The 21,879-nt window shown below is 38.9% G+C and overlaps 1 protein-coding gene and 1 long non-coding RNA gene across 14 annotated transcripts in view; one reads left to right on the top strand and one right to left on the bottom strand.

The window, feature by feature from the left end:
• The window catches only part of NFIB (nuclear factor I B), a 452,087-nt gene that overhangs the window by 418,221 nt on the left and 11,987 nt on the right, over positions 1-21,879 (bottom strand). The gene's annotated exons all lie outside the window — the stretch shown is intronic.
• The window catches only part of LOC141408657 (uncharacterized), a 35,695-nt gene continuing 18,293 nt past the window's right edge, over positions 4,478-21,879 (top strand). The window contains exon 1 of the long non-coding RNA XR_012424698.1: positions 4,478-4,518. This is a non-coding gene — a long non-coding RNA (uncharacterized lncRNA). The remainder of the gene's footprint in view (positions 4,519-21,879) is intronic.

Below are 21,879 nucleotides of genomic sequence, written 5' to 3'. Positions count from 1 at the left end.
CCAAGAGTTGTAATATGACTGAAACAGACGAGGGTTTGTGTGAATCTCACATTTGGTTTGAGCCAATACAAGCGTGATCAGAAAAGTTTACCAGCAAATATCTCTGGAGTGATTCCAACTGTCCTACTGGGTAGTGTGGACAATCAGTGAGAACAAAGACTAGCAGAACACTAAGCTGCAGCTGAAAGGAAAGTGGATATAACTCATCTTTGAATAAAATAGACAAAATAGGACAAAACCACCTTGAGATACACTCAAGAACAACATCACATGAAGAGAAATAGCTTGGACCAGCTCAGGATGCAAATCATTGATGTACAGAGAGTTGGGGCATAAACTTTAGAAGAAATTTGGGTGTCTGGAAGTTCCAAATTACAGGGAGTGTGATGGGCTTCTTGGCTCGAGGAGAGATACTTGGAAATAGTGGCTACAGTAGCTAGTCTAAGAACTGTCTGCAACCATGCACAACTGGAAACACTCTTGGCTTGCCTTGCCTTGCCTTGCCTTGCCTTGCCTTTTGCCTTGCCTTGCCTTGCCTTTTGCCTTGCCTTTTGCGTTGCCTTTCCTTTCCTTTCCCTTCCCTTCCCTTCCTTTCCTTTTCTTTTCTTTCCTTCCTTCCTTCCTTCCTTCCTTCCTTCCTTCCTTCCTTCCTTCCTTCCTTCCTTCCTTCCTTCCCTCCTTCCTCTCTTCCTCCCTCCCTTCCTTCCTTCCTTCCTTTGCTTTCTTAGCACATGTTTACTAGTCCCTTATTCTGTGTAAGGCTCTGTGCTGAGCACTGGAGATTCAGTGATCAAGATGTGGTTCCTGCCTTCAGAGCTTTACAGTTGAAGGCTATGTATGAAAGTCATTGGCAATTGTGTGAGTGTATGTATGTGCATGTGTGCACATGTGTGTGTGTGTGTGTGTGTGTGTGTGAGAGAGAGAGAGAGAGAGAGAGAGAGAGAGAGAGAGAGAGAGAATGAAGCAGAGGTCTGGAGAATTAATACTGAAGATTTCAGAACCACCATTTATGCCGCAAATATATATATATTTTTTCTCTAGTGAGCCATCTACATGACAAATACTCCTAGGAGTAAAGCCTTATTTAACTGCACCTGTGCAAGGAGAAATTCTGATGTCTGGCTAAAGGGCTTGGGAATGAAGACCGGAATGGTGGAGGCAGCAGGAGAGAGGACCCAGCCCAAGGAGAAAAAGAGCTTTTTCAGTGAAAGCTGGGAAGGTGGTCAGGACAGCTGTGCCCCCTCCCCTCCTTTGTGAGGTGGCATCTCACATGGTAACAGGTGTCCTTACTTGAATGGGGTGTTTTGCTTGGGTCCGGTAGGTTGACCAGAACAGCGGGCAGGCAGAAGTCAACTCTCAATGAATACTGACTGGTCTCTAACATTGTATGCTACCTCCTGGATTGTGAAAATGGTTTCCATATGCATTATTTCACCTGATCTCCATAGCAATTTGAAAAGGCAACTGAGTATTGTATTCTTTGGATGTGGAAAATAATGCTTGTGAAGGGGAATTGACTGGCCCAAGCTCACACGGCCTGAAACATGGCAGCAGTGGGACCTGAGCCTCAATCTTCTGAGTGCGAAGCTCATGCCTTCCAACTAACTGCATTCACTTCTTCTGTTCCGACCCAGGAGACTCTGCCATTAGAAATGGCTGAGGAAAGAGACTACTTAATCAGAGAACTATACAGTTGGCACAGTTCCTTTCTCAAGAAGAATCCTAGGCTGAAGGCAGTGTATTCAATCCTCCTTAAAAGAGCACAATTGCATTTCACTCATTCAATAATTTGGTCAATGAGTGTTTCCTTGAAGAGAAGCAACTCAGTCGAAATAACATGTATAAAGCTTCCAGCATAGTACCCATTGCATAGCGGGCACTCAATTATTGCTTAATTCAGGGTCTGCAACCTGCCTACCTCTTTAGCCACATCTCACACAACTCTCCCACCAGTCACACTGGTCTGCTTTAAATTTCTCCAGCATATGTAGGTACTATCATAGTCCTGTTATCACAGATGAGGAAACAGGCACAGAAAGGTTAGGTAACTTGCCTGAGGTCACACAGAAAGTCAGTAGGGCAGTGAGGATTCAAACCCAGGAAGCCTGTTTCTTAGCCTACATCCCACACCATTGCCTTTCCCTAAGTGGGTGACTAGGAAAGAAAACTATTCCAGAAAGAGGCAAGAATACATTTTCACCCCCACAGTGTTTTCTTCGGGCTTGCACAAAATTATATATGTAAAACAAGTAGAAGATGGCTGGATCAACTAACATTAGCCAAGGTTATTACTCATCACAGAGTAATGAGACATCTAGTGAGAGTTGCTCAGGGAAACCTCAGTTTCCATCATGTGGATCAGTTCCCTCTTTTACACCCTCTTCTAAAGAGTCACACTGTCCTTTAGAGCACTTGTCTCTGTTTATAATTATACATACATTTGTGACTTATTTAATATTTCATTTAGTTTAGAATCCCAGTGCCCAGTCCTGGTAAAAGCAAACAAACAAACAAAAAATCCAACTCAATAAGTATTTCTTGAATGAATGGATGAGTGAATGAAACATTCCTTGCCGCCCTAGAGTCCTACATTTTTTCTCTTCTTAGTGGGAGGAGAATATTCATCTTTGTTTCTCTTCATGCCATCTTGGGACTCTCACGCATTTCCCACAACGAATCTACATGGTGTTTACAGGTGCCTTCTGAAAACCGCCCACTCCCTGGTTTCTAAACTCAGCTAAGCTATGTCTCTGAAATGTCAGCCTCTCTCGTTAAGTCTCCTTCTCAAAAGAAGCGAGAAATTCAGACAAGGAAAGTTTTCAGTTCCTCTCCTAGTCGTGCCAATTGTATAATGAATCTGTGGGATTGAGTTTATTTCCAAATTTAGACCCACTCTGAGCACAATGGAGGCTTCTAACTCATCGCAGTGGATCTCAAACCCACTTTTGACTTTTAAAGCTTACAGATTTTTCTGGATTTTGATGAGTGGTGAGTGGGAACAGAAAGTTCCAGAAGATACAGTCCTGTAGTTTCTGTTCATGTCCTGTTTTCCTTTTGTCTAAATGTGGTTCTTTAGAATCTGCCCTCTCTTTCCGCTCCTATGATCATACTATTTAGAGACAAATATTTTCCCTGCCCTTCAAGGAAGCTGTTTTATTTCTGGTTGTTCATAAAATAAAGAGACACAGAGTCCTTCAAATTCACCTTTCTGGGCTCCTTGGTATACAGATTTCTTGTGCTCTTTGCTTCCTTAATCTTAGTATTTTAATTTTCTTTCTTCTTAAAGAAATTTAATTTCCTTTCTTACATGCATGAATTAATATGAATTTTAATCCTCACTTTGCTGTATTACCTTGGCTTTTTCATCTGTAAAATTGGCCGTTCGTGTTTCACAGGTTAATTGTGAACATTAACAATGAGGTAATGGATGTGTCACAGGGTAATCAATAGGTTATTTCTTTGTTTCTGTTGGGGCTCCAAAGCTAAGAATAATAGGTGGCCAGGGCCCCTCATTCTACACAGGGATGTTGGACCGTCTAGGCAAGATTTGCCCCAACTCTTCTGTGCCTCAAAGCCCATTTCCCCCTGCCGGGGTGCAATGAGAGCCTCAAAGGGAAAGAGCACAGAGGGCACCATACCCAGATGACAATAGCGCCAGAGAATTTACCTTCCTCCTTCCTTCTCTCCCCCTGCCTTGGAGGAGTCAGAGGCTCCTGGGTGAGTAGGGAGAATGAGAGGGAAAAGCAGATGGAAGAATTTATTATAGAACAGGCAGGGCCCAGGGTCACCTCCATCCTTCCCATTGCTATTCCACAGAACAAATGAACAGACCTGTGCTGGCCAGGGAGAGAAGATTTGAATTGGATGAGAAACGGAAGTTTTGATATTAGATATTAGAACATTAGCTATTAGTCTCTAATCTCTTATTCAAAACCCTTGGGGCCACATAGACTTCAGAATCCAGCACTTAATTGTGAGTTTTAGAAAGGACCTATGATGCAGATGCTGTCAGCACTGCTGCCCTACACCAGCACTCTGTAAGCAAACACCTTAATATTTCTGCAGCAAAATGTATTCTTCTCCACACAAGGCAAGAGCATGTAAATCACTACACATAGCCTCACATAAGTTTTTCCACCTAATGTCTTTGTAGCAAACTTCAAAAAGTTTAGACTTTTAGAACTGTGGAGATTTCAGAATTGCAGATAAGGGATTGAGGTGAGAGTCCTAAAAATAAGAACGTCTATTGATGCCTGAAAGTGACCTGAGAAGATTCAGAATCTGCCCAAATAATCTCTACGGACAGGAAATCAAATAGTGAGTGGGAAAGAAAGTGGTGCAAAACCTTTCCTGCTCAAACATCACTGAATTCCACTTGTCAAGAAATCAGTTACTTATATAAATGGGTATGTATGTCATCTGTGCGTTTCTTACACAGCAGATGATTAACAAATGTTAACTTCTCTTTCCTTTTCCATCAGGTCCTCCACATCTTCATAAATACGGACAGATTTGCTGGTAAGGAATCCCTATTGTTTCCTAGGGGGAAATTTTATTTATTTTTGTTTTTTAATTAATTTGTAAATTTGTTTCTATTTCAATAGGTTTTCGGGAAACAGGTAGTGTTTGGTTACATAAATAAGTTATTTAGTGGTAATTTCTGAGATTTTTGGTACACCCATCACTGGAGCAGTGCACACTGTACACCGGAGCAGTGTACACTGTACCCAATGTGTAGTATTTTAGTCCACACCCCCCTCCCACCATTTCCCCAAAGTCCATTGTATCATTCTTATGCCTTTGTGTCCTCATAGCTTAGCTCCCACTTACGAGTGCAAACATACAATGTTTTCAGTTTTCCATTTCTGAGTTACTTCACTTAGAATGAGAGTCTCCAATTCCATCCAGGTTTCTGCAAATGCCATTATTCATTCCTTCTTATGGCTGAGTAGTATTTTATGGTATATATATATCATAAACATATATATATCATAAATAAATATATATATCACATTTTATCTGCTCATTGATTGATGGGCATTTGGGCTGGTTCCATATTTTTGCAATTGCAAATTGTGCTGCTGTAAACATGTGTGTGTAAGTATCTTTTTCATATAATGACTTGTTTTCCTCTGGGTAGATACCCAGGAGTGGGATTGCTGGATCAAATGGTAGATCTACTTTTAGTCCTTTAAGGAATCTCCACACTGTTTTCCACAGCAGTTGTACTAGTTGACATTCCCACCAACAGTGTAAAAGTGTTCCCTTTTCACCACATCCACCAACATCTGGTTTTTTTTTAATTTTTTGATTATGGGCATTCTGAAGTCTATGTAGCATCTGATTATGGGCATTGCAGGAGTAAGATGGTATCACATTATGGTTTTGATTTGCATTTCCCTGATAATTAGTGATGTTGGGCATTTTTCCATATGCTTCTTGGCCACTTATATATCTTCTTTTGAGGACTGTTTATTCATCTAGCCCACTTTTTGATGGGACTGTTTTTTTACTTGCTGATTTGTTTGGGTTCTTTATAGATTCTGGATATCAGTTATTTGTTGGATGTATAGATTGTGAAGATTTTCTCCCACTCTGTGGGTTGTCTCTTAACTGCTGATTATTTCTTTTGCTGTGAAGAAGCTATTTCATTTAATTAAGTCCCATCTATTTGTATTTGTTTTTGTTGCATTTGCTTTTGGGTTCTTTGTCATGAAGTCTTTGCCTAAGCCAACGTCTAGAAGGGTTCTTCTGATGTTCTCTTCTAGAATTTTTATGGTTTCAGGTCTTAGATTTAAGTCTTTGATCCATCTTGAGTTGATTTTTTTATAAGCTGAGAGATGAGGATCCAGTCTCATTCTTCTACATGGGGTTTGCCAATTATCCCAGCACCATTTGTTGAATGTGACGTCATTTCCCCACTTTATGTTTTTGTTTGCTTTATCGAAGATTGGTTGGCTATAAGTATTTGAAGTATTTGGCTTTATTTCTGATTTCTCTATTCTGTTCCATTGGTCTATGTGTCTATTTTTACACCAGTGCCATGCTGTTTTGGTGACTATGACCTTATAGTATAGTTTGAAGTGAGGTAATGTGATGCCTCCAGACTTGTTCCTTTTGCTTAGTCTTGTTTTGGCTATGTTGGCTCTTTTATGGTTCCGTATGAATCTTAGAATTGTGTTTTCTAGTACTGTGAAGAATGATGGTGGTGCTTTGATGGGAATTGCATTGAATTTGTAGATTGCTTTTGGCAGTATGGTCATTTTCACAATATTGATTCTACCCATTCATGAGCATGGGATGTGTTTCCATTCGTTTGTGTCATCTATGATTTCTTTCAGCAGTGTTTTGTAGTTTTCCTTGTAGAGGTTTTTACCTCCTTGGTTAGGTATATTCCTGAGTATTTTATTTTATTTAATTTTATTTTATTTTGCAGCTACTGTAAAAGGGGTTAAATTCTTGATTTGATTCTCAGCTTGCTCACTGTTGGTGTATAGCAGAGCTACTGATTTGTGTACATTAATTTTGTATCCTGAAACTTTGCTGAATTCATTTACCAGTTCTAAGAGCTTTTTGGATGAATCTTTAGAGTTTTCTAGGTATATGATCATATAATCAGCAAACAGGAACAGTTTGACTTCCTCTATACTGATTTGGATGCCCTTGGTTTCTTTCTTTTGTCTGATTGCTTTGGCTAGGACTTCCAGTACTATGTTGAATAGAAGTGGTGAAAGTGGGCATCCTTGTTGCGTTCCAGTTCTCAGGGGAAATGCTTTCAACTTTTCCCTGTTCCGTATAATTTTGGCTGTGGGTTTGTCATAGACGGTTTTTATTACCTTAAGGTATGTCCCTTCTATGCCATTTTTTTAAGGGTTTAATCATAAAGGGATGCTGGATTTTCTCAAATACTTTTTCTGCATCTATTGAGGTGATTATGTGATTTTTGTGTTTAATTCTGTTTATGTGGTTATCATGTTTATTGACTTGCGGATATTAAACCATCCCTACATCCTTTGTATGAAACCCACTTGATCATGGTGGATTATCTTCTTGATATGCTGTTGGATTTGGTGAGCTAGTATATTGTTGAGGATTTTTGCATGTATGTTCATCAGGGATATTGATCTGTAGTTTTCTTTTTTTGTTATGTCCTTCCCTGGTTTTGGTATTAGGGTGATAACTGGCTTCACAGAATAACTTAGGGAGGATTCCCTAGGCGGAAGTTTAATGAAGCTTGAGCTACAGCATCTCACTTAGCTAGAGTCTTTTCCAAGGATGCCAGGAGGAGGCAGCAGTCAGAGCCTTGAACTTGTGCATGAAGCACTGCCCTGGTCTAGGGGTCACCCCCTGATAACTGGGGACTAGGAGCTGCTGGTGGTGCAGGTAGAATACCAGCACAAACCCCACTTACTTCACTGCATGCCCATAACCAAGAAGAATCTGTAGAATTTGCAATTCTGCTCCCACTTCAAAGCCCCCTAACCCCTTCTGTAGGACTTGGTGGGGAGAAGGGTGGGATTGGGGAGGGGGAACAGAGAGCAGCAGGAATGCCATGGAGCTGGACCAGCTACAGCAGTTACCAGGGGGCCCTGCCTGGGGATCAAAGGGTGGGCTTCAAGGGCTTGGTGCTTGACTCTCACCAAGAAATACCTGAACAAGAAACTGCAGAGGAAGTTACAGGTATATCATGGCTGAAAATCATTTGTGACTTGAAACTTCTCTATAAAGTAAATGATATATTTTTTGAGCCACTCTACTAAAAGCCTGAATGATCTTTCTATTATCTCTATAGAAATGGTATTACAAAATTGTTATAATACAAAGAGGTAATAAAACATATGCAGCCAAATAGAAAGAAAAATTCATTATAGAAACATGCTAGGCAAAATAAAAACCATTATACAACTTTCTGGATTTTGTGAAGTTTGTGGTATTTATTAACAAAGTGTTTGAAATTTGGTGTGTAAGTTTTACATCCTACAAAGTCTGAATACACCCAACTTTCCATGTTTTATTACCATTGACATAAGTCTTGCATCTTAATTTAGATTTATGCTGTTTGGGGAAGGGGAGTTTGCCCACAGAGGGGTTTTAAGTGATTCATCCTCTGAAATGCGTGGACCTGCAGCCCATGAGAGCACCTGCCATGCACCAGACATGCTAGGTGCTCAGGAGGACAGAAATATTTGCCAAAGCTTGAACTTTTAGAGAGGAACACTTTGTCTCTAGAATAAAGAAAGATAGGCTACTGCATGAGGTTTCATGATCCTGTTTCCTAACTCTTTCTTAAGAAGAAACAAACAGGATAAGAACTGCAGAGATGGTAAAATAAAGGTTTCATAAGAATAATATAACATGAAGCAAATAATTAGGGGAGATTATTTTTGGAGGAGCTGTGAAGGTAAATAAATGTGGAGAGATGCTGGAAGTACCTATATATTAAAAATGTGAGTATGTAGATTAGGTTTCTTCTAAATAGCCTCACCTCACCTTTTTCTCATTTTCCATCCTTACTGTACCCCTAAGGGTCCACCCTTAAAGGTTTGGTTGAGTATTTTAGCTGAATATTTTGCAGTAAATAGCAGAGAGTGTGGGGAGGTGCTTGGCTGAAAGGGGAAAGCAGTTTTCTAGGAAGGTAGGTTTTGGCATGGGAGCTGTTGATAGGAGAAAACATACAGGCTTATTAGGTTTTCTTTCTTTCTTTTTAGAAAACACATAATTTATTAGATGGACTTAAAAATCAACACAAATAAACATTTAGGCATGTTTTAAATACAGACTATGGGTATTTTCTACCGAAGAACAGCATATCTATCAGGCAACACCGTAAAGATTTAAACGTTTTAAATAGATTTTAAAGATTTTTAAATGTTATAAAACTTATTAAAATATTTTTTAAAAGTTTTTAGAGCAATACACAATAGCTAACAATTGATAAAGAAATATTGCACAACTAATCCAACTGTGTCCTATTACATTTCTTCACAATTCCACATAATTTTAAGGTTAAACAGAATCAGTCACTTTTTAGCATCCAAAGTTCTGAATTTTGGCTTTCATTCCTTTACTCCACTATCATGATCTTAAAATATCTGTCATACATTCTTTGAGGGAGCGTGATATAAAAGTTTTTATTTTTGCATAAATGGAACTTTAAAGATGTATTTTCTATATTATATCTGTTTCTTCACAGTCAGCACATGATAGTTGATTATTTTGATGCCTTTTAAAGCACCCATTTCAGTAGGTTTATTTTGTAAAGTTAAGCTTTCACTACTAATTCCTTTAGATATAGAATATTTATCTTTGTTCTTTAAGTAAACATGAGAAAAACAATGGAAAGTGGCAATTGTTTTAAGGATGTCCTTAGGTTAAACACTACATACAGGTTTGGTTTGGAATATTTTTCCAACTCAAACTGTTTAAACTGGTATTCTCAAAAAAAAAAAAAAATTCTTGGTAATGGGAAGACAATGCACATATATCTTAATCTTCTCCATGCCTAAGTAGCAGCTCAAGGAACTGGCAGAGCATTAGATTTTTTGAGGAGAGTGAGAAGAAGAAAGAGGTTGGAATGCTGAAACTCACTCCTTGATTGCAGGTCAGAGAGAAATAGAGGAACCATCAAAACTCTGTAATAGACAAGATATTCCTGAGGCTGAGTGTCAGCCTCCATCACACAGGCTGCCTGCATCAGAAACAGACAGGTGACAAAATTTTTCTTTCCATGTGACACAGCTTCAGCACATGAATCCAAAGAGGCATAAACACACACAGACACACACACATACACATATATTCATGTCCTGAACCTGTGTCACACAGAAAGGACATGAATATTAAGCACATGAATCCAAACAATTAGGCATATGTAATATGCCTATATAAATATAAATATAAATGTTAATATCCATATTATATATTCATATTGTATGTGTACCTATACAAGCATATCAGAAAAACATCACTGCTTTTCTACATAAACATTATATATACATATATGTGTATATATGTATATGTGTTTGTGTGTATATGTATGTATGTGTGATGTTTATGTAGAAAAGCAATGACCACTTTCCATAGCAGGAGCAGCAGTTGAGTGTAGTGGACACTGATGGGATGATCTGCCCAGATGCCCCTTTTTCATTTCTCCTGGAAACTGCCCACTCCTTGTTCATACATCTCCTGTGGGAAATTTCAACATCTCATATTACTTCATCCTTCTAGAAGTTGTTGTTTGATCTAGAGGTGAGGAGTTAGTTAAACTAATCTAATGAGAATCCTTCCCAGCAATTTAAATACAGTCTAGAACTCACATCAACAGTTTCTCTTAGAGAGCGAGAACTGTATGACATAAAGTCCAGGAACCACTGTGTCTTGTGTCCCATATCATGGAGAAAGTCTATCTCCAGGGAGTGGAAATGAAGCAAACACCGAAGCTGGGAAGCAAGCCCGAATGCGATGTGGTGCTTGGCCTCTGGTGCCAGGATGGTCTGGCTTCATGCCTCTCACTCCTACATTTTGGTTCTACACATTTCCTTGGACTCCATAAACCAAAAAGCCCCCCTTTTACCTGTGCTAGTTCAGGCTGGTTTGGATCCCTTGTTAGCAAAGGAGTTGTAGTTAACATGCTGCTGCCTTAAAACATTTGATCAACTGAGAACTGAGCCTTCTTCTACCCTTGTTCACAAACAGAAACTTATGTGTTTAACATCCTGAATATAACCATATATTACTTCCTCTGGGTTGATACTCAGTACATCAGTTACTTAGAGCAATGAGAATGAAGGTGTAAAGACATGGATGTACTGACCCCAGGAAATAGAATACCTTCTGTTTATAATAAATGTTTGAAATGAGTTGCTTTCTTAAAATGAGTTGTTTCATTCAGCAAGCGTTTCTTGAGGACTTACTTGTGTTGGGCACTGATGTTGGTGGTGACATTAGTCAGCAAAACAGACCAAAATCCCTACCCTTGTAGAGCTCATATCCTAGTTTCTCCTCCAGGAATAAATCAGACACATTCTGGATAATTTAGAATGCCAGTTAGTTGTGTGCTAATTAATTTGGAAGTTTAGGCATCTTTGTCTTTGGCCAGCCACACATGTTCTGCAGAAGATGAATGATAATCTTTCTCCACACACTTTCCCCACCCAAGATAATATGGCAAAAATTAGTTCCTCAAGTTCTATCAATGAAAACCATACCATTTCTTGCTTCTGCTAAATTGAGCTCCATTTCATCAAAACTTTAATAGTAAAAACCTTAGATCTCCCATTTCCTTTTTTCTCTGGTATTAAATACTTCCTAACACATATTTTTATCAATGTCTTACTACTGTCATAAGCCAACAAACCTGGAAAGTGTCAAATATAGCCTGTGCTTTGTAGGGAGCAAATGTATCAACAGTACTCCTTGCCCTCTCCTTTTCTCCAATTTATTTCCCTGGGTCCAATCTCGAAGTTATTCTGTCTGTCAAAAGGGCCAGGGAATGATGAAACAACCGTCCCACCCTTGAAGCACCAGGACGAAATGGAGAAAGATAGAATAGGGTCAGAAGACAGAGAGCTGAAGGACCCAGCCCATGGTGAAAATGGCCCTTCCTGGTTAAAAACTAGCAGGTGCAGTAAGTTCTTGGAGCACTTTTGAGAAAGCAGCTTCTCACAGTGGAGTTTATGAAGACTCATTTTATTTTTTACATTTTAGTTTAGTTTTTGAGACAGAGTCTCGCTCTGTCACCCAGGCTGGAGTGCAATGGGGCAATCTTGGCTCACTATAACCTTCGCTTCCAAGGTTCAAGTGATTCTCCTTCCTCAGTCTCCACGAGTAGCTGGGATTACAGAAGCATGCCACTATGCCCAGGTAATTTTTATATTTTTAGTAGAGACAGGGTTTCACCATATTGGCCAGGCTGGTCTCAAACTCCTGACCTCAAGTCATCTGCCCGCCTTGGCCTCCCGAAGAACTGGGATTACAGGCGTGAGCCATCGTGCCCGGCCTTGAAGACTCATTTTAAATCTGAGATGTGATTGATTTAAGTTAAAGGCTTTAAATTATCTGCAATTAGCAGTGAGAACTCTGATAGAGAAAAGCAATATCTTAGGGCAGATGAACATGGGCTGGGACAAAAATAAGGGGAAACAGAAAAGCTTAAGAAGGTGCCCAATAAGAGACCAGAAATCCACCCCACACTAGAATAGACTCAATTTTCTTTGACACTCTTGGCTAAAGCATGTGTGTGTGTGTGTGTGTGTATGACAAAAGTTTTGTTTTAAATCAAAATCTTGGGGAATAAATTGTATATTAATATCAAAACCACATGTGTAATATCTGTAGTGTTTTTGCATATAACATATTATAACTGCAGTGGAAAATGTGTATAGATTTCACTTCAGAGTAGATTCTACTAATCTCTCTTTTGTCTTCCTACCCATTTAAAAATATTTTTATTTTAAAAGTAAGTTGAGAAACATATTTTTGTTGTTTTCTTGTATGAAATTGGAGAATTCAAAAAAGTACAAAAACCTCAAAATCACATTTTAAGAAACCAAAAATCTTTATCCCATAATTGCAAAATGTCCACTAGAAAATGTTTGGTGTGCATCTTTTCAGCCTTCATTTCTATGTGTTTTTTTTATGTTCTTAGTGATTGAACTGCAATACGGAATCATAACCTTTCCTTTTTACTTACTGGTAGTACATCATAAAGATCCCCCTCCCACCTTCAAGTATTAATATTTCAGATATTTCTTCTTTGATGATACTGCTTCAGTTCCTTGTAACCAAATTTGTGTCCCACATTAGGGATGATTTTGTCAATAAATTGGGAGGTTGACGTTAAAAGATTTGTCAATTTTGGAGATTTTTGATAAATATTGCCATTTGCCTTCCAAAGAGTTTGTGCTATACCTCCCAATTTATATTCCCACTAGCAATGCTTCTTTGTCTTTCCAATACTAGGAATCATGAATGTTTATACCAATTTTATAGAAGAAAAGTAACTAATTGGTTATCAGTACATATTTTCTTATATATTCATGGTTCATTTATATTTATTTTTTGTGTAGGTTTATTGCTTCTTTAAATTTTTCACATATTTTTGAGGATGTTACATTTGATTACCTTATAAAAGAATCTGTATAATCTTTTCATTATTTTGTAAATTTCCTATTTCCCTATCAAATTTGTTTACATAATTTTAATTTTTATGTAATCAAATTTTTTTCATAATCATAATGGCAAATATTGAGTCTTATTACATAACAGTTTCTGTATATTTTGAAAACATTATTTCATCACTGTATGTTAGTTGTATGAGTTAAGTACTACGTTTACTTCTACTCTTTTACAAAAGAAAACTGAAACTCAGAGAAGCTAAAAGGCTAGCCCAAGATGACACAACCAGAAAGAGGTGGAGCTGAAATTAGAACCCACACACTATGGATGGCCTTGGCCGCTATGACACACTGCTTTTCAAATGTATTCTGAATGCTTATAGGTATTTTGGTTCTAATTCTGAAATCTGTATTCCACTACTTGATCTGTCTGATGTCTTACCCCAAAGTCACACTGTCTTAATGATCATAAATGTATAGTATATTTTGATAAGTCAGAATATGTTTCCATTTTTTTTTGGATCTTCTTGATTATTTCTTTTACCATATAAAGTTTAGAATCATTTTGCCCAGTTAGAAAAAAAAAAAAAAGGTCTCTTGAGTTCAACGTAGTTAATTTGTAAGTTAATTGTGGCAAACCGATATTTTTGCACAATTAAACTGTTCTATTTAGGAATAAAGAGTGGATTCTCTATCCTCAAGTCTTTAAAGAGATTCCTAGTACAATTTATACTTTAACTCTGCACATTACTTGTCTGGTTTATTACTAATTATTTTATATGTATGTTACTACTGTGAATGGAATTCCTTCCCATTGTATTTTCTAACTCTATGTTTCCCAGGATGTCCCATGAGTAGCATAGGTCCCAAGATATGATTTGGGCAAAGGGATCCAAGGTGTACAAAGCTGAGGCAACACTTCTCAAACCCCAGATACATGTGGCTGGTGAAACTTTTAGAGGGGTTCAGAGTATGAAATGCCCAAATTTATTTAGTATAGAAATGTAATTTTGAGGAGTATTGTTAGATTTTAGGGGGACTGCTCTTTCAGACAACATACTCTGTGAAAGTCTGTTCTGCAGACTTTCATTATTAAGTATGATATTTGCCTGTTTCTTTGAGACAGGTATTTATAATCATATTAATAAAGTATCTTCATATTTCTAGGCATATCTTTGTTGGCATATAACTAGATGATTATATGGATTTTCTGTTTTGAATTATTGATAAAATGGATTAAATAATAGCAGTCTTAACATTAACCCAATATGCATACAGAAATAAAAACATATGTGATCTGCCAATTTGTTATTATGCTTTTAATATAGTGCTGGGTTCAATTTATCAATATTTCGCTTAGCTTCTTGTACTCTTATTTATAGAGTAAATTTTCTCCTTTCTTCCCTCTTGTGTTTCTTCCCTTCTACCACCCTTTTCTCTCTTCCTCCATCCCTTTTTTCCTACCTTCTTTCTTTTCTCTGTCACGTTTTTGAATCAGAGTTAAGCTACCTTTATAAAATGAAATGACTAGCTTTCTATATTTTTTCTTTCCAGATATGGAAATTATTTGAAACTTCGAAATAATTTTTCCATAGAGTAAAATGTTACAAAGCTTTTGAGAAAAAAAAAAAAGATTAGAGAAAATTCTGCTAACTTTTAAAAGGATTTTCAAGACAATGTAACTGCTTAGGTTTTGTATTTCTAGACCCAAGTTTTTGTAGCTTATCTATTACCTACAAAATATTGATTCCATCTAAATTTTTAAATTTGCCCACACAGAGATGCAGAAAGTATTCTTTTATTAAAAATACCTCTTACTCAGCCTATATTTATGTATTCAAGTTTTTCTCTTTTTTCTTCCAAAGACCAACTCTTTATTTTTCACTTCTATTGCTTTTCTTCTTTATACCTCATTAAGTTCTGCTTTTTATAAAAATGAAAAACTTGTTCTTACTCTCCTAGATTTGTTTTCCCCATCTTCCTGTGTAAAGGCTTAATTCACTTATTTTCATTTTAAATGAAACAGAAATGAAGGCCAGGTGCGGTGGCTCATGCCTGTAATCCCAGCACTTTGGGAGGCTGAGGCGGACGGATCACGAGGTCAGGAGTTCGAGATCATCCTGACCAACATGGTGAAACCCCACCTCTACTAAAAATACAAAAATTAGCCGTGTGTTGTAGCACGTGCCTGTAATCCCAGCTACTCAGGAGACTGAGGCAGGAGAATTGCTTGAACCCAGGAGGCGGAAAATGCAGTGAGCTGAAATAATTGTGCCATTGCACTCCAGCCTGGGCAACAGAGTAAGACTCCATCTCAAAAAAAAAAAAAAAAGAAAAGAAAAAAGAAAAAAGAAACAAAATGAAAAGCTATAGTTTTTTCTTTAGTTATTGTTTTGATAATCCTATAAGTTTTGATATTGAATATAGCATGCTGGCAAATCCAGTTCCATCACTTACTCTCTTTGTGACCTTAAGCAAGCTGCTACTTCACCTCTCTGTGTCTCAGTTTGTTTAACCTAAAAGGAAAATATTAATGTCCACTTCATGCAAAGTAATTTTAATAGTGATTGACAGTAAGTACTGAACAATGCCTATGATGCTACTTTTTATTTTCTTAACAGTCTATAATTTTAGTCTGAATGCTGCTTACCTCAGTTATTAGGGCTTTAATAATTTTTATTAATTGCTAGCTTTATTACGCTGTAGCTAGAGAAGTCAGCAAGTAAAATTTGTGGCAATGTAGCTTTGAGGTAAATGAATGAATGAGGAAGGAAATACATTTATTGAACATTGTTTGACATTGCATTACACATTTCTGTTTGTTTTCAGAGCTCTATTATAGGAATGCAAGGATCTGATATATGTTGGTCTGTTATCCAACCCTGTGATTTTTTCACTATGATACTCTACTGAAATTTCCTAACGTGCATTTTATCTTTGGAATCCACACACACAGACACACACACACACACATACACACACACACACACACGTCCACCACCTTTCTGGGCATGCACACCTGCTTGGCTCTTTTCCAAAAAGTTGCTCTTGAAAACAAGAGCAAGACGTTATGGAATTACCTAGGTACTAAAAAGATATTCCTAGTATTCACAGATTTGGTTTTGGAAGAAGAAGTTGTTTTCTCACAGGGTTTTTAATGACTTAACAAAGAAGGGAATCTTACCTCTAAAGCTAATTCCAGGATGCATTTATCATGAAAAACCTAGATAATGGCATGTTAGAGAACTGAATGAGATGCGGGCCAACATTAAACACCCATATTGCTTGAGAGATGGCTGAATTGATCTAATCTGGTGTGTGCTGAAAGGTCTTTTTCAGCCAAAATATTCTTTTTATTGGCCTCCTTGATTACTTTTGTTAAGACACGAATTCTCAGTTTGGGTGGCTCAGTGAGCAGCCCAAAAGTTGGCTGGGAAGTTTTAAAAATATACCAATGCGTGGGTCTTATCCCAACCAAATGAATCAGAATCACAGTGGATTTGAAAGACTTGGGCATCTTATAAAATTACTTCCAGATGATTCTAATGTGTAGCCATAGTTGAGAACCACTGGGCTAAGATATTATCTCCTTTAAGTACCCAGCAGAAATGGCATACTTAAACCATTGCACAGAATCTTAGCTGTTAGCTTTGAGTCATCTGCCAGTTTAGCAGAGAATTGAGACTAAAAGACTAGGCTCTGGGACAGATACACTTTATTGCACTGCAGTTAGAAATGAGGGCTGGGATGGAGGCTGTCAGAAAAAACTTGGAGATTGGAGACCTAGCCAGAAGGATAGAACTGGACAGGTACAAGCGTAAGGGGCACTGGGAAGCTATCGCTAAGGCAGGGACATTGGGGCATAGGGAAGACCCGGTGGGCAGGGAGTCAGACGGAGGAAGTGGGTTGCAAAGTAGAGAAGGAAGGAAAAGGGAAGTACTGTCTTAGCCAGGGCCTAAAATGCACAGGATCTTGCACTAAAACCTTCTGCAGACCTGAGCTCTCTCAGTCCTCACAACAAACCTGTAAAATAGGAGCCCCATGTTAAAGTGGAGAAATTGGGGTTTAGAGCCATTAATCAACTTTTCCACTAACTCAGTAGGCAAGGTGGATTTGAATCCATGAGTGTTCCTCTAGCCAGGTGTTTGTCTAGTGTGGTGCCAGGAACCCTTTGCATCAGAGTCTCCTGGGGCCTCACCTCACCTTCCCCAGACCTCCTGAAACTAAATTGTGGGCCCAGGAATGTGAGTTTGTGACACGTTCTTGGTGTGATCATTCATTATGCCTCTGAATGTCTGAGGCCCAATATCCTAGAACCCAGCTTTTCCCAAACCCCAATGAGCCTATGCATGTCCTCGGGGCCATGTGAAAATGCAGAGGCTGACTCAGTGGGTCTGGGGTGGGGCCTGAGTTTCTGCAATTCCCACAAGCCTCTAGATGATGCCAAAGCTTTGGCCGCCCAGAAAGCATTTTAAATAACAAGTTCCTCTACCGTACTGCCCGACCTCATTCAGGCTAAGGCCAAAGCCTGAATCCCAAACAGTCAGGATTCTGTGAGCAGCTAGACTAGCCTGGATATTCAAAGGCTGTGACTGCTAATGGCTGCTCAGCTGGCTTCCCTCCAGGGGAGCGGCTCGGCTTGCTCATCTGTCAGAGGGAGAAGCCAAAGCCATTGGCGAGCACCTGCTCCGAGCCCTCAGGAAGCCAGCGCTGAATTTAGCCCCACAGCAGCCGAGTTGCCCAGAGACGGGATTTGCAGACAATTGCCTGGAACCACAGTCAGGCGCAGGCCCCAGCACACGGCCTGTAACCAATTCCACAAATGCCAAATGACTGGACCTGGAAATTGCAAAGAAAATAGCTAGCCATCAGGAGGTGGGGGCTGAATCTTTTTATTATTATTATTTAAATCAGTACAACATTTGGGATCTATTACCAGTGATTTTAGGTTTGCCCAGTGTGCGGGCTTTAGGGGATTTCCCCTTTATTTGGAAGTATTTCAGATTTAGGAGTTTAATTCTGTTATCTTCTTTCCCTGATCACAAAAACAAAGGCACTGACCGATAACTTGTTACTCCATAAGGAAAGAAATTGTGTTTTTCTGTTATCTCAAAAAAAAAAAAAAAAAAGGCTTGGTTCTTTCGGAAAAATTAATCACCCTATCTTTTACACATTTAAGCTCCTTGGCATTGCATGGGAAATTATCTGTTCCACACTTGAATCAAGCAAAAGCAAGTCCATATGCCTGGTCCTTAATCTCTCTTAGTTTTCTTCCAATTAGATGCAATCTTTTTCCAATACTCTAATTAATACCTCCACATTAAATATTAGGCCTTGTAAGAGAAAAATCATCTGTAATATAGTCGTATCAAGCCAAACAGGATTTTCAAGCTCTTGCCCTTAATCTTTCTTTCAATTTTCTGCCATTTAGAAACAATTTTTCCCCAACACTCTAATGAATGCAAATGATATTCGTGATTAGTTAGTATTATGCTAATCTGAGCCTGGAATTTACCTAAATCTGCATGGTGTTGTCTGAGCACCAGATTGCTTTGGGTTTCTGAGGAAAATTACATTAGCCTGCCAGATGTACAAAACATGATAGAGTAGAAATCTGAGCAAATAATCAAGATTACATTAGTTTTGTTTCTTAATGAACAACTGTTGGCATTAGGGATTACAGACAAATTATGGGTTTCCTCTCTGAGCTCAAGCAGCTAAGCAGCTGTTGTGAAGGTCCCCTTTTTCTGACTACCCCTAAATAGATTGGGAGCCACTAGGGCAGGAGGAAAGCATCTAAAATTTCACATAATTTAATTTGTTCCATTACAAAGTAATCATCACTCCAAGGCCCACAGCTAACCTCCAAATTTCCCCCCACCAACCTCTCTCTGGAATGCAGGAGCAATTCAAGTGAGTATCTGGGGCAGAAACTCAATGTGTTTTTCTTCTCTCCTGACTTGCAGGGATGTGGGTTACATGCCTCCAAGGCGTACCTGCTTTCTGTACCCTTTGGGCCACTTTCCAAAAGGGTGCCTGCTTATTCCTGCTACTTGGGTGACACAGATGGAATGCTGCTGATAAGGATTATGTAGGTAACACAGTACATCTGGCCACAGTATAATAGGCTGGATAAACCAGAAACTTGCAGAAACAGCAGCCATCGGAGCTTAGACCCTTGTCCTATGTTACCTGATCTATGTCTGTGAAGTTTCACTATAATGAAATCCTTGTCCTGCAGTGGATGTGTGGTGTGTGGTAGTGGTGGTGGTGGTGTGTGTGTATATGTGTGTGTAGGTAGGGTGATTTAATAGCCCAGGGCCGTGTTCTTGGACATTCTTTCTTTACATCAGTCAGCAAAATAGCAGGGCTGTTGGTGTGGATTTTTTTCTGCCTAATTTAAGTGCCCTCGCTTAACAGCATGATGCCTTTTTCCATGGGCTATTTCCCAGTTCAGAGTCATGCTCTCTCTTGCCACTGGGCCTTTGTATATGCTCATCCCTCTGCAGGGATTAATCTTCTGCTCTCTCTTATTTGCATCTGAAGAAACTGCACCAGCTTCAAGATGAGTTCAGTGCCTCTATTATGTAGCTCCAAGACAGCCAATACTTCAGCAACAAAGGGCTTATTGCATTGTATTCTAACTAGATGTAAACTCCGCAAGGAAGAGCACTAAGCTTGCCTTGTTCATAAAGCGTTTGTTACAAATACACTATAAAAATTTTTGGATAGAATGAATATATTTATGCAGTTACAAATGCAGTATTGATAGGAAAGGTTTGGGTCTATATACCATTGGAAATATGGATGGCCTAAATGATTAGATATTAGCAACAGGGTCATCATAAAGATATTTTTCTATAGAGGCTTATGACCCCTCAATCTTTGGCCATGGCCCTATGTTTTGGGGCAAGGTAGGCAATAGAGGCTAGGTGTTTATGTCTATGGATACAGGCAACTCCTGACTTGCTCCAGCTGGCTGGGCAAGGTTACCTTGAGAACTGAGCTTCTTTGCCTGCCTCCTGTACCCCTCTCTGTGACCATTCCTCACAAATTTATAGGCCCATTGCTGGTAAGAGTCTTCCTGATGAATGCCACCCATTATTCAACTGATAGCCCAGGTTCCCCAGCTGTCATCATAATCTAGTATCCAGTGGTGAGATTGGGGATAGCCTAGTGGGAAACAAAAAATAGTGGATATGAGAAAGATGAGTAGAAAGAAGTTATCTGTTAGGTCCACCTTCCATCCCTACTCCTAACACCATTACTTTTGTCCTGCAGTTTCTGGTCTCAAGACTATGGGAAGAAACTCAAGAAAAAAAAAAGAGAGAAAGGAAATCAAGTTGTAGAGGAAGGGAAGCTGAAGAACGACTCCCTCCTTTCCAGTAATGGGAAAACGAAAGAGAAACGGGGTAGAGAGGATGGAGAAGTAAAGACCTCTCCTTCACCCTCTTTGGAACCTCAGGCCATATTTCCCATCCCCAACTCCCCTCTCTGGATTGGAGCAGTGGAGTCTATGCTCAGCCACTGGGAGATGGGGGATTCCCACTCACATGCTAAGGAGGAGGCTACTGGCAGGAGGAAGGGGAAAGTCCAGGCCCCAGTTGCCTGGAGCCATTATTGCACTTGGTGCTCTGTGGGTGAAATTGTCTTTGATGGGTCCTTTTGGACCCACTGCACTTATCACAAAATTTCTAATGAATAGCTTCTAATGAGCTTTTAAAGCACAGCTCATTTTTAAGTTGTGTGTATGGTGGTGATGGTGGGGTGCCTCTACGAGAAGCAGGACTGGCTTTATTTATAAATTGTGTGTCCTAGGCTCTCAAAGCACTAATAATGGACTAAGAGCCTAGAACTTAAGCCAAGCTCAACCTCATTCAACAAGTCTGATGGTATGGGTGCTTGTATAAGGATATTGAGTTGAAGCCAGGAAGAGAAGTTGAGAGGAAATATAAGGCTAAGTAAGATTGGATCTCTGCTTTCCAGAAGTTTACCATTGAGTTTAGGGGAAAAATGAAATTAATGCCATAAGGAGTAAATACACTAAACAGGAGCTCAGAATCTAGAAGAAATCATTTTCTCAGAAAGGTAAGCAAAGTCTTTGTGGAAATTTGTTGAGCCTAAAGGCACTGACTTAACTGCTAAGAATCACTTCTCCTAGTAATAGTTTCTGTTTTGTGTTTTCTTGGCAGGGGGTTGGGAGGCAGAGGTTGTTTTTGTTTTGTAACCTTATTTTGTGTCTTTTCTTATTTGTATACCTTACTTACTGTCAGGCATTTTATTGCAGTGCATTGTGCTTATGCTTTACTTAGAGTTAATTACTATTAGCATGAGGACCCAATATATGCCTGGCAAAATGGTTTATGAATAAAACTCATCTAATCCTCACAACAATCTTACAAAGCAGATCCTGTTACTACCCCCACATAACAGCTGAGGAAACTGAGTCACAAAAATGTTAAGTCATTTGCTCAAGTTTACCTAGCTGGGCAATGGCATATTTGGGATTTGAGCCCAGACAGTCCAGCCTTAGATGCCTAGGCCCTTTACCATAATGCTATTTGTCCTCTCTACATAACCTAAAACTCTCCAAAAAGTATTTTTATAGCTCATGCTCTCTCCCATTTTAATTTTAGCTTCCCCTTAGTTCTCTACATTATAAATATCATAAAATTCAGATTGGTGAAAATATGAAGTCCATATTCTAAAGAAACTCTTTATAATGTTTAACTTTCCTTCGTTCACATGAGGATATGTAAGGCAC

The sequence above is a fragment of the Macaca fascicularis genome, chromosome 15 (assembly GCF_037993035.2).
Source record: "Macaca fascicularis isolate 582-1 chromosome 15, T2T-MFA8v1.1".
Lineage (NCBI taxonomy): Eukaryota > Metazoa > Chordata > Mammalia > Primates > Cercopithecidae > Macaca > Macaca fascicularis.
The sequence above is the reverse complement of the archived record's forward strand: the minus strand, read 5'-3'. Positions and strand labels throughout refer to the sequence as shown.